This window comes from Pseudophryne corroboree, chromosome 2, assembly GCF_028390025.1.
Source record: "Pseudophryne corroboree isolate aPseCor3 chromosome 2, aPseCor3.hap2, whole genome shotgun sequence".
Lineage (NCBI taxonomy): Eukaryota > Metazoa > Chordata > Amphibia > Anura > Myobatrachidae > Pseudophryne > Pseudophryne corroboree.
Genome location: NC_086445.1, coordinates 258,506,758 through 258,520,372, shown reverse-complemented (window position 1 = coordinate 258,520,372; position 13,615 = coordinate 258,506,758).

Genomic DNA, 13,615 nt, shown 5'->3' with positions numbered 1-13,615 from the left:
TGCACTGAGACTTGGCTCGGTTTTAGGAGGTTCCTGACTAGCTCGGATAACTCCCTGGCTTTCTCCTCCGGGAGAAACACCTTTTTCTGGACTGTGTCCAGGATCATCCCTAGGAACAGAAGACGAGTCGTCGGAACCAGCTGCGATTTTGGAATATTGAGAATCCAACCGTGCTGCCGCAACACTACCTGAGATAGTGCTACACCGACCTCCAACTGTTCTCTGGATCTTACCCTTATCAGGAGATCGTCCAAGTAAGGGATAACTAAAACTCCCTTCCTTCGAAGGAGTATCATCATTTCGGCCGTTACCTTGGTAAAGACCCGGGGTGCCGTGGACCATCCAAACGGCAGGGTCTGAAACTGATAGTGACAGTTCTGTACCGCAAACCTGAGGTACCCTTGGTGAGAAGGGTAAATTGGGACATGAAGGTAAGCATCCTTGATGTCCCGAGACATCATGTAGTCCCCTTCTTCCAGGTTCGCAATCACTGCTCTGAGTGACTCCATCTTGAATTTGAACCTCCGTATGTAAGTGTTCAAAGATTTTAGATTTAGAATCGGTCTCACCGAGCCGTCCGGCTTCGGTACCACAACAGTGTGGAATAATACCCCGTTCCCTGTTGCAGGAGGGGTACCTTGATTATCACCTGCTGGGAATACAGCTTGTGAATGACTTCCAAAACTGCCTCCCTGTCAGAGGGAGACGTCGGTAAAGCCGACTTTAGGAAAACGGCGAGGGGGAGACGTCTCCAATTCCAATTTGTACCCCTGAGATATCACCTGAAGGATCCAGGGGTCTACTTGTGAGTGAGCCCACTGCGCGCTGAAATTCATTGAGACGGGCCCCCACCGTGCCTGGGTCTGCTTGTAAAGCCCCAGCGTCATGCTGAGGGCTTGGCAGAGGCGGGAGAGGGCTTCTGTTCCTGGGAACTGGCTGATTTCTGCAGCCTTTTTCCTCTCCCTCTGTCACGGGGCAGAAATGAGGAACCTTTTGCCCGCTTGCCCTTCTGGGAACGAAAGGACTGCGCCTGATAATACGGCGTCTTCTCATGTTGAGAGGCGACCTGGGGTACAAACGTGGATTTCCCAGCTGTTGCCGTGGTCACCAGGTCTGAAAGACCGACCCCAAATAACTCCTCCCTTTTATACAGCAATACTTCCAAATGCCGTTTGGAATCCGCATCACCTGACCACTGTCGTGTCCATAACCCTCTTCTGGCAGAAATGGACAACGCACTTACACTTGATGCCAGTCGGCAAATATTCCGCTGTGCATCACGCATATATAGAAATGCATCTTTTAAATGCTCTATAGGCAATAATATACTGTCCCTATCTAGGGTATCAATATTTTCAGTCAGGGAATCCGACCCCGCCAACCCAGCACTGCACATCCAGGCTGAGGCGATTGCTGGTCGCAGTATAACACCAGTATGTGTGTAAATACATTTTAGGATACCCTCCTGCTTTCTATCAGCAGGATCCTTAAGGGCGGCCATCTCAGGAGAGGGTAGAGCCCTTGTTCTTACAAGCGTGTGAGCGCTTTACCCACCCTAGGGGGTGTTTCCCAACGCACCCTAACCTCTGGCGGGAAAGGATATAATGCCAATAACATTTTAGAAATTATCAGTTGTTATCGGGGGAAACCACGCATCATCACACACCTCATTTAATTTCTCAGATTCAGGAAAACTACAGGTAGTTTTTCCTCACCGAACATAATACCCCTTTTTGGTGGTACTCGTATTATCAGAAATGTGTAAAACATTTTTCATTGCCTCAATCATGTAACGTGTGGCCCTACTGGAAGTCACATTTGTCTCTTCACCGTCGACACTGGAGTCAGTATCCGTGTCGGCGTCTGTATCTGCCATCTGAGGTAACGGGCGCTTTAGAGCCCCTGACGGCCTATGAGACGTCTGGACAGGCACAAGCTGAGTAGCCGGCTGTCTCATGTCAACCACTGTCTTTTATACAGAGCTGACACTGTCACGTAATTCCTTCCAACAGTTCATCCACTCAGGTGTCGACCCCCTAGGGGGTGACATCACTATTACAGGCAATTTGCTCCGTCTCCACATAATTTTCCTCCTCATACATGTCGACACAAACGTACCGACACACAGCACACACACAGGGAATGCTCTGATAGAGGACAGGACCCCACTAGCCCTTTGGGGAGACAGAGGGAGAGTTTGCCAGCACACACCAGAGCGCTATATATATAAAGGGATAACCTTATATAAGTGTTTTTCCCCTTATAGCTGCTGTATTTTTAATACTGCGCCTAATTAGTGCCCCCCTCTCTTTTTTAACCCTTTCTGTAGTGTAGTGACTGCAGGGGAGAGCCAGGGAGCTTCCCTCCAACGGAGCTGTGAGGGAAAATGGCGCCAGTGTGCTGAGGAGATAGGCTCCGCCCCCTTCTCGGCGGCCTTATCTCCCGTTTTTCTGTGTATTCTGGCAGGGGTTAAATGCATCCATATAGCCCAGGAGCTATATGTGATGTATTTTTTGCCATCTAAGGTGTTTTTATTGCGTCTCAGGGCGCCCCCCCCCAGCGCCCTGCACCCTCAGTGACCGGAGTGTGAAGTGTGCTGAGAGCAATGGCGCACAGCTGCGGTGCTGTGCGTTACCTTATTGAAGACAGGACGTCTTCTGCTGCCGATTTCCCGGACCTCTTCTGTCTTCTGGCTCTGTAAGGGGGCCGGCGGCGCGGCTCTGGGACCCATCCATGGCTGGGCCTGTGATCGGTCCCTCTGGAGCTAATGTCCAGTAGCCTAAGAAGCCCAATCCACTCTGCACTCAGGTGAGTTCGCTTCTTCTCCCCTTAGTCCCTCGATGCAGTGAGCCTGTTGCCAGCAGGTCTCACTGAAAATAAAAAACCTAAAAACTAAACTTTTCACTAAGCAGCTCAGGAGAGCCACCTAGTGTGCACCCTTCTCGTTCGGGCACAAAAATCTAACTGAGGCTTGGAGGAGGGTCATAGGGGGAGGAGCCAGTGCACACCAGGTAGTCCTAAAGCTTTACTTTTGTGCCCAGACTCCTGCGGAGCCGCTATTCCCCATGGTCCTTACGGAGTCCCCAGCATCCACTAGGACGTCAGAGAAATTAATAATAATGAGTATAGTTGAATTGAGGGAAGTGGCTGCACTCCAAATTTATTGCACAAGGTGCTAGTAGAACTGGGGTCAACCCTGAGTAGAGGGCTCCATATCTACTTTAAAATAAGAATTTACTTACCGATAATTCTATTTCTCGTAGTCCGTAGTGGATGCTGGGGACTCCGTAAGGACCATGGGGAATAGCGGCTCCGCAGGAGACTGGGCACATCTAAAGAAAGCTTTAGGACTATCTGGTGTGCACTGGCTCCTCCCCCTATGACCCTCCGCCAAGCCTCAGTTAGGATACTGTGCCCGGACGAGCGTACACAATAAGGAAGGATCTTGAATCCCGGGTAAGACTCATACCAGCCACACCAATCACACCGTACAACTTGTGATCTGAACCCAGTTAACAGCATGATAACAGAGGAGCCTCTAGAAAAGATGGCTCACTACAGCAATAACCCGATTTTTTTTTTTTTTTTGGTAACAATAACTATGTACCAGTATTGTAGACAATCCGCACTTGGGATGGGCGCCCAGCATCCACTACGGACTACGAGAAATAGAATTATCGGTAAGTAAATTCTTATTTTCTCTAACGTCCTAAGTGGATGCTGGGGACTCCGTAAGGACCATGGGGATTATACCAAAGCTCCCAAACGGGCGGGAGAGTGCGGATGACTCTGCAGCACCAAATGAGAGAACTCCAGGTCCTCCTCAGCCAGGGTATCAATTTTGTAGAATTTTACAAACGTATTTGCTCCTGACCAAGTAGCTGCTCGGCAAAGTTGTAAAGCCGAGACCCCTCGGGCAGCCGCCCAAGATGAGCCCACCTTCCTTGTGGAGTGGGCATTTACAGATTTTTGGCTGTGGCAGGCCTGCCACAGAATGTGCAAGCTGAATTGTACTACAAATCCAACGAGCAATAGTCTGCTTAGCAGCAGGAGCACCCAGCTTGTTGGGTGCATACAGGATAAACAGCGAGTCAGATTTTCTGACTCCAGCCGTCCTGGAAACATATATTTTCAGGGCCCTGATAACGTCTAGCAACTTGGAGTCCTCCAAGTCCCTAGTAGCCGCAGGCACCACAATAGGTTGGTTCAGGTGAAACGCTGAAACCACCTTAGGGAGAAACTGAGGACGAGTCCTCAATTCCGCCCTGTCCGAATGGAAAATCAGATAAGGGCTTTTACAGGATAAAGCCGCCAATTCTGACACGCGCCTGGCCCAGGCCAGGGCCAACAGCATGACCACTTTCCATGTGAGATATTTTAACTCCACAGATTTAAGTGGTTCAAACCAATGTGACTTTTGGAACCCAAAAACTACATTGAGATCTCAAGGTGCCACTGGAGGCACAAAAGGAGGCTGTATATGCAGTACCCCTTTTACAACGTCTGAACTTCAGGGACTGAAGCTAGTTCTTTTTGGAAGAAAATTGACAGGGCCGAAATTTGAACCTTAATGGACCCCAATTTCAGGCCCATAGACACTCCTGTTTGCAGGAAATGTAGGAATCGACCCAGTTGAATTTCCTCCGTCGGGCCTTACTGGCCTCGCACCACGCAACATATTTTCGCCAAATGCGGTGATAATGTTTTGCGGTTACATCCTTCCTGGCTTTGATCAGGATAGGGATGACTTCATCCGGAATACCTTTTTTCCTTCAGGATCCGGCGTTCAACCGCCCTGCCGTCAAACGCAGCCGCGGTAAGTCTTGGAACAGACAGGGTCCTTGCTGGAGCAGGTCCCTTCTTAGAGGTAGAGGCCACGGATCCTCCGTGAGCATCTCTTGAAGTTCCGGTTACCAAGTCCTTCTTGGCCAATCCGGAGCCACGAATATAGTGCTTACTCCTCTCCATCTTATCAATCTCAGTACCTTGGGTATGAGAGGCAGAGGAGGGAACACATACACTGACTGGTACACCCACGGTGTTACCAGAGCGTCTACAGCTATTGCCTGAGGGTCCCTTGACCTGGCGCAATACCTGTCGAGTTTTTCCCAACGGTTTGTAATCATGTGGAAGACTTCTGGGTGAAGTCCCCACTCTCCCGGGTGGAGGTCGTGCTGAGGAAGTCTGCTTCCCAGTTGTCCACTCCCGGAATGAATACTGCTGACAGTGCTATCACATGATTTTCCGCCCAGCGAAGAATCCTTGCAGCTTCTGCCATTGCCCTCCTGCTTCTTGTGCCACCCTGTCTGTTTACGTGGGTGACTGCCGTGATGTTGTCCGACTGGATTAACACCGGCTGACCTTGAAGCAGAGGTCTTGCTAAGCTTAGAGCATTGTAAATGGCCCTTAGCTTCAGGATATTTATGTGAAGTGATGTCTCCAGGCTTGACCATAAGCCCTGGATATTCCTTCCCTGTGTGACTGCTCCCCAGCCTCGCAGGCTGGCATCCGCGGTCACCAGGACCCAGTCCTGAATGCCGAATCTGCGGCCCTCTAGAAGATGAGCACTCTGCAACCACCACAGGAGGGACACCCTTGTCCTTGGTGACAGGGTTATCCGCTGATGCATCTGAAGATGCGACCCGGACCATTTGTCCAGCAGGTCCCACTGGAAAGTTCTTGCGTGGAATCTGCCGAATGGGATTGCTTCGTAGGAAGCCACCATTTTACCCAGAACCCTTGTGCATTGATGCACTGAGACTTGGCTCGGTTTTAGGAGGTTCCTTACTAGCTCGGATAACTCCCTGGCTTTCTCCTCCGGGAGAAACACCTTTTTCTGGACTGTGTCCAGGATCATCCCTAGGAACAGAAGACAAGTCGTCGGAACCAGCTGCGATTTTGGAATATTGAGAATCCAATCGTGCTACCGCAACACTACCTGAGATAGTGCTACACCGACCTCCAACTGTTCCCTGGATCTTACCCTTATCAGGGAATCGTCCAAGTAAGGGATAACTAAAATTCCCTTCCTTCGAAGGAATATCATAATTTCGGCCATTACCTTGGTAAAGACCCGGGGTGCCGTGGACCATCCATACGGCAGCGTCTGAACTGATAGTGACAGTTCTGTACCATAAATCTGAGGTACCCTTGATGAGAAGGGTAAATTTTGACATGAAGGTAAGCGTCCTTGATGTCCCGAGACATCATGTAGTCCCCTTCTTCCAGGTTCGCAATCACTGCTCTGAGTGACTCAATTTTGAATTTGAACCTCTGTATGTAAGTGTTCAAAGATTTTAGATTTAGAATCGGTCTCACCGAGCCGTCCGGCTTCGGTACCACAACAGTGTGGAATAATACCCCGTTCCCTGTTGCAGGAGGGGTACCTTGATTATCACCTGCTGGGAATACAGCTTGTGAATGGCTTCCAAAACTGTCTCCCTGTCAGAAGGAGACATCGGTAAAGCCGACTTTAGGAAACGGCGAGGGGGAGACGTCTCGAATTCTAATTTGTACCCCTGAGATATCACCTGAAGGATCCAGGGGTCTACTTGCGAGTGAGCCCACTGCGCGCTGAAATTCATTGAGACGGGCCCCCCACCGTGCCTGATTCTGCTTGTAAAGCCCCAGCGTCATACTGAGGGCTTGGCAGAGGCAGGAGAGGGTTTCTTTTCCTGGGAACTGGCTGATTTCTGCAGCCTTTTTCCTCTCCCTCTGTCACGGGGCAGAAATGAGGAACCTTTTGCCCGCTTGTCCACGAAAAGACTGCGCCTGATAATACGGCGTCTTCTCATGTTGAGAGGCGACCTGGGGTACAAACGTGGATTTCCCAGCTGTTGCCGTGGCCACCAGGTCTGAAAGACCGACCCCAAATAACTCCTCCCTTTAATAAGGCAATACTTCCAAATGCCGTTTGGAATACGCATCACCTGACCACTGACGTGTCCATAACCTTCTACTGGTAGAAATGGACAACGCACTTAGACTTGATGCCAGTCGGCAAATATTCCGCTGTGCATCACGCATATATAGAAATGCATCTTTTAAATGCTCTATAGGCAAAAATATACTGTCCCTATCTAGGGTATCAATATTTTTAGTCAGGGAATCCGACCCCGCCAACCCAGCACTGCACATCCAGGCTGAGGCGATTGCTGGTCGCAGTATAACACCAGTATGTGTGTAAATACATTTTAGGATACCCTCCTGCTTTCTATCAGCAGGATCCTTAAGGGTGGCCATCTCAGGAGAGACATTTGTCTCTTCACCGTCGACACTGGAGTCAGTATCCGTGTCGGCGTCTATATCTGCCATCTGAGGTAACGGGCGCTTTAGAGCCCCTGACGGCCTATGAGACGTCTGGACAGGCACAAGCTGAGTAGCCGGCTGTCTCATGTCAACCACTGTCTTTTATACAGAGCTGACACTGTCACGTAATTCCTTCCAACAGTTCATCCACTCAGGTGTCGACCCCCTAGGGGGTGACATCACTATTACAGGCAATCTGCTCCGTCTCCACATCATTTTTCTCCTCATACATGTCGACACAAACGTACCGACATATAGCACACACACAGGGAATGCTCTGATAGAGGACAGGACCCCACTAGCCCTTTGGGGAGACAGAGGGAGAGTTTGCCAGCACACACCAGAGCGCTATATATATACAGGGATAACCTTATATAAGTGTTTTTCCCCTTATAGCTGCTGTATCTTTAATACTGCGCGTAATTAGTGCCCCCCCTCTCTTTTTTAACCCTTTCGGTAGTGTAGTGACTGCAGGGGAGAGATAGGGAGCTTCCCTCCAACGGAGCTGTGAGGGAAAATGGCGCCAGTGTGCTGAGGAGATAGGCTCCGCTCCCTTATCGGCGGCCTTATCTCCCGTTTTTCTATGTATTCTGGCAGGGGTTAAATGCATCCATATAGCCCAGGAGCTATATGTGATGCATTTTTTGCCATCCAAGGTGTTTTTTATTGCGTCTCAGGGCGCCCCCCCCCCAGCGCCCTGCACCCTCAGTGACCGGAGTGTGAAGTGTGCTGAGAGCAATGGCGCACAGCTGCAGTGCTGTGCGCTACCTTGTTGAAGACAGGACGTCTTCTGCCGCCGATTTTCCGGACCTCTTCTGCCTTCTGGCTCTGTAAGGGGGCCGGCGGCGCGGCTCTGGGACCTATCCAGGCTGGGCCTATGATCGTCCCTCTGGAGCTAATGTCCAGTAGCCTAAGAAGCCCAATCCACTCTGCACTCAGGTGAGTTCGCTTCTTCTCCCCTTATTCCCTCGATGCAGTGAGCCTGTTGCCAGCAGGTCTCACTGAAAATAAAAAACCTAAACTAAAACTTTCACTAAGAAGTTCAGGAGAGCCCCTAGTGTGCACCCTTCTCGTTCGGGCACAAAGATCTAACTGAGGCTTGGAGGAGGGTCATAGGGGGAGGAGCCAGTGCACACCAGATAGTCCTAAAGCTTTCTTTAGATGTGCCCAGTCTCCTGCGGAGCCGCTATTCCCTATGGTCCTTACGGAGTCCCCAGCATCCACTTAGGACGTTAGAGAAATAAAGCTTATTAAAAAAAACACCTCAGGTTTCTTATGCTTCTATGAGTGCTCCAGCCGGCACTGTCCTTCCAAACGTCTTTCTTTGCCCATGTGCCTTGATGCTTTCTGGTATTCCTATTTTCTAGCTTTGTTTTTTCAAAATTTAGTTTTACATACATAAAAAAAATATTACAAATAATTAATATCTCTGAAGCAGTATAAACAATGCAGAATGGTCTCAGCTGACATTTGCATCTTGAGCGTGCTTACTGCAAATAATTTATCAATACCATTTTGTAGGAAATCCAGCATTGACGTTTTTGATGGATTGATTGGACCTGTGTTCCTTGCAATACACCACCTCCTAAGCTCAAATTCTGTAGTGAATTGGATGCACAGTCAGCCAAATTAAAATGTATTAACAAACTACATACAACGATCAGAACTATCATTAAAACCTTTGACAGATGAAGAGAATAACATTGATTATCTTGTTACAATGGCACCTGTCAAGTGGTGAGACAGGTATGCCGATGCCAACTGTTGGGATTCCGGTGTTGGCATTTCGGCTGCTGTCAGAATTCCAAAGCTGGTCTTCTGACCACGTGTCATGATTCCGGCATTGGGATTTCGACAGCCGGCATCTCGATCACCGCATCCCAAGCAGTAGTCTTTTTTTCTTTCCTCCAAAAGTAAAAAGCAGATGTACAGTATCACGCATTAATAAAAAAAGATAAAGCTTAAAAGTATGCACTTGGTCTCCTATTGTATATAAAAAGTAGATAAAATTATCACATTTATTATGTATATACTGTATTTATTCATGTATTTTATGATTTCTATAGTTATGTATTTCTTACTTTTTACATAAATTTTGTGTTTAATTTACTATTTCTACTCTTATTTATTAAGTATTTTGGATTTTTCCATATTTTGGAATATTTGCATTTCATGATAAATCATCCTAGGAATGGACCCAAGTGTAAACACAGACTGTATTTATGTTTCATATACATTTTTTTATACACTAGCCAGAAGGTAATTTTCTACAATATTTTTTAATAATTTTCTGCATGAAACAAAGTTTGTGTAAATTGAACCATCAAAAAACAAAGGTCGTGAGTCATGCTCAAAAATTATAAGGAGGTGCAAGTCAGGATACACAAAAAGGGCAATATACAAGGAGGATATACTGTCGACCCTCACGCACCTCTCACATTAATGGCACGTGGTGCTCCGCAGTTTCCACGTCGGTTATTCGCAATTGTGCCATTTGTCCAGTCACGATACACCTTCACTATAGCATCACGTGAACAGTTCACAAACTGCGCTGTTTCAGAAATACTGTCACCCTTGGCCCAAAAAGCCGATAATCATCCCTTTTTTTCAACTCGGATAAATCGCCATTTTTACACATGACAGCAATGAGTGATATGTGTGCTGATAGCCTATCGCACACCTTATATACCCACCAAGCCAGCGCACGACACCTGATGTACTTTATGGGATACGCGCTGCCGACATCAAATGTAGGAGGTCGTCACAATAATGTGACTCTACCGTGTACTTTTTATTCTGTATATGCACAGTATGGAAAAGCTAAATTTGGTTTAAAAAGGGACCTTATTTCCAACTCAGAATTAGGCCCTTTATATTTAGCAATTAATATTATTGCAGTTTTGTATTTCTTACAAAATGCGGTTAGGATCCCAGCAGTCGGAATCCTAACAGTCAGAATATTGACTCTTAGTGGTTCTCTACAAGTGCTCGTATTCCGAAGGGCCACAGACTAAAGGTTTGTGAATATTTCTGTTTTGAAGTTGGACAACAACAACTATTGTATCGATGACAAGCCCATATTTTCATTGCCTTATACTCCCAACTTCTGTGTTATTTACCAGCTGCTCACCAGGCCCCATCTATCTTTTTGGTTTTGTTCTATTAAAGGATTGGTGGGCAGACAGGAGAAAGACTGATGATGATCTGCCTGCCATAATCCCATTAAATCTTTTCCCCTGCTGCCTGCCAGCTAGTCCTCAGCACATCACAGCAACCGAAGCTGGTATGTTGTTCACAGCAGTGGGAACCAGCAGACTGCAGGCCTTAAAAACAGTCTGTAGTAAACAATGGCACAAACTTCTGATAGGGAACAAAGCACAGATTCCTGTCCTGTCACCCTGGGAAATATCTATGTATATGAAGGAGATGCGATAACACTGAGTCATGAGACCCAGAACAAATCAGCTCTTTGATGTAGACATGGAGATGTCTACGAAAGGTGAATGTCAGATCCTTACACATAGTTCATATTGTAAATCAATTTAAAAAGAGTTATTCAAATCTCATTTGAGAAAGATGAAGTATGTAATCATAATCATACAACATGAATGGCACATGTTTTAGATGTGCATTAATTCAGTGTGATCAATGAAGTGACACCAGTCAGAATGGGCCACCAGAATACCGACCACCGGAATCCCAAATTCAAATATTTGGGGATGGGTAGGATTAGGGTGTGGGGTGGGGGTGGGGGGATGGGGGGGGGGGATTTGGGGTAGGTTGCAGGGGGAGGTTAGGGTCAGGCTGCGGGGGAAGAGTTAGGGTTAGGATGCAGGAGGTTAGGGTAAGGCTGCTGGGAGGAAGGGTTAGGGTTAGCTACCATTCTCACAACTGCTGTTGGGATTTTGCCAATCGGAATGCAAGGGTTGGTACTCTGACTGCTGGTCTCCCGAACCTAACCCTTTATGTCTATCCCAAGCATGTTTAAATTGCACTGCTGTATTAGCCGCTACCACCTCCCTCCTGTTCCTTGTTATAACTCTTGATATCTTTGAAAGTTGAAAGCCACCCCTGTCCCTTCTTTGCTCCAAACTATACATATTTAGATCTCTTTTAGTCTTTCTGGGCAAATTGTTTGATGCAGGACATGCACCATGTTAATTGCCCTTCTTCTTTGCAGTCTCTAATGTATTTATATTCTTCTGTAGATTTAGGGGCAGATGTATCAAGCAATGAATCAATTGAGAAGTTGCCCATAGCAACCAATCAGCTTTGAGGAAGCATTTATCAAGTACATTCCATAAAATGATAGGTAGATTCTGATTGGTTGCCATGGGCACTGGTTCACTTGTCCACTCTTTTCACTGCTTGTTACATCAATCCCACTGTCTCCAGTACTGAACACGGTATTCTAGATGAGACTACCAATGAGCTACACTGTGAGATTGAGGTACATGTGCTAAAACTCCGCTTAACGTGGAAAAAGAGTTGCTCCTGCTTGGCCTGCCTTTGCTATGAAGCAAGTGCCGGCTACCGTGATTGTTATTAATAATAGCCCCACTGAGGAGAGTGAGCGCTAAGTCATCCCCGTCAACGGTGTCAGCAGCAGAGACTGTGGACTCACCTCTCTTCTGTAGAGCTGCAGCAGTGAGACTTTTATTTGACACCCAGCCAAGTGACAGAGAGCTCACTTCCTGCCTTTACAGTAAGAAGAGGCAGAGAATGACAGCTACAGGTGACGAAGCCGGCCCTTGCTTCAAGACATTGAATAGGGACCTGACACTTTAGTAACACTTGAGACACTTAAAAATAGCAGAGAAAATCCATTAGTACATATTGAGAAGCCGTACGTACAGTACATTCCGAGTTGATCGCTTGCTGCCATTTTTCGCAGCGCAACGAACAGGTTACTACTGCGCATGTGTATGCAACGCAATGCACAGGCGCGTCATACGGGTACAAAGCGTATCGTTGCTGGGTGATGGATTCAATGAAGAATCCATTCGCACAGCCGATCGCAAGGAAATTGACAGGAAGAGGGCGTTTGTGGGTGGCAACTGACCGTTTTCAGGGAGTGTTTGGAAAAACGCAGGCGTGTCCAAGCATTTGCAGGGCGGGTGTCTGACGTCAATTCCGGGACCAAGAAGACTGAAGTGATCGTATGGGCTGAGTAAATCCAGAGCTACTCAGTAACTGCAAAAAACTTTTATCCCGCTCGGCTGCATACGCGTTCGCACACTTGCAAAGCGAAAATACACTCCCCCATGGGTGGCAACTATGCGTTTGCACGGCTGCTAAAAGTAGCTAGCGAGCGATCAATTTGGAATGACCCCCATAGACCCCATTATTAATCTTTGCTGAATGCAGACTATAGGTTTTACATTTTCAGAACAGCAATGTAAAAAGTGCATTTCTGGTTTTATTTCCCCATTGTGACAAAACAAAGAACAAAAAATACATTTACACAGGCATAAGTTACTCTCCCGCTTCCTCAGTCCAGCTCTTCTGGAGAGCCCTTCATTTAATTGCAACCACTGGTAGTCAGGCATTGGCTTAGCCATGTTTTGACATGAGAGGAAGCAAATGTTAAAAAAGTAGCCATTATGCGAACGTGACACTGGTGGTGTAACAGCATCATATGTAAAACACATATAATGTATTAAAACATTTAAATAATTTACATAAACTATAACCATTGAATGTAAATTTATTTATTACCAGTTATTTATATAGCGCACACATATTCCGCAGCGCTTTACAGAGAATATTTGCCCATTCACATCAGTCTATGCCCCAGTGGAGCTTACAATCTATATTCCCTACCACATGTACACACAGACACATTCACGCTAGGGTTAATTTTTGCTGGGAGTCAATTAACCTACCTGTATATATTTTTGGATTGTGGGAGGAAACCGGAGTACCCGGAGGAAACCCACGCAAGTACGGGGAGAATATACAAACTCCGCACAGTTAGAGCCATGGTGGGAATCGAACCCATGACCTCAGTGCTGTGAGGCAGTAATGCTAACCATTACACCGTAAATGATGATAAATTGAATTTATTTTCTGTTTACTTGATGATGATAACTGTTATTGTAAGATTAAAATTTATTAGAAAATCTGGAATATAACACTTCACAAACCAGAGCTAAAATATAAACACAAATAAGTTACAGCATATAACTGCACATAAATACATAAATCAAAAGTAGCATTTGCACATTACTTGGAAAGTATAAAATAGGTTATTGCAGCAATGAAGTGAGAAGACTTCAGAAACAGCAATTAATCCTATCTTTAATTC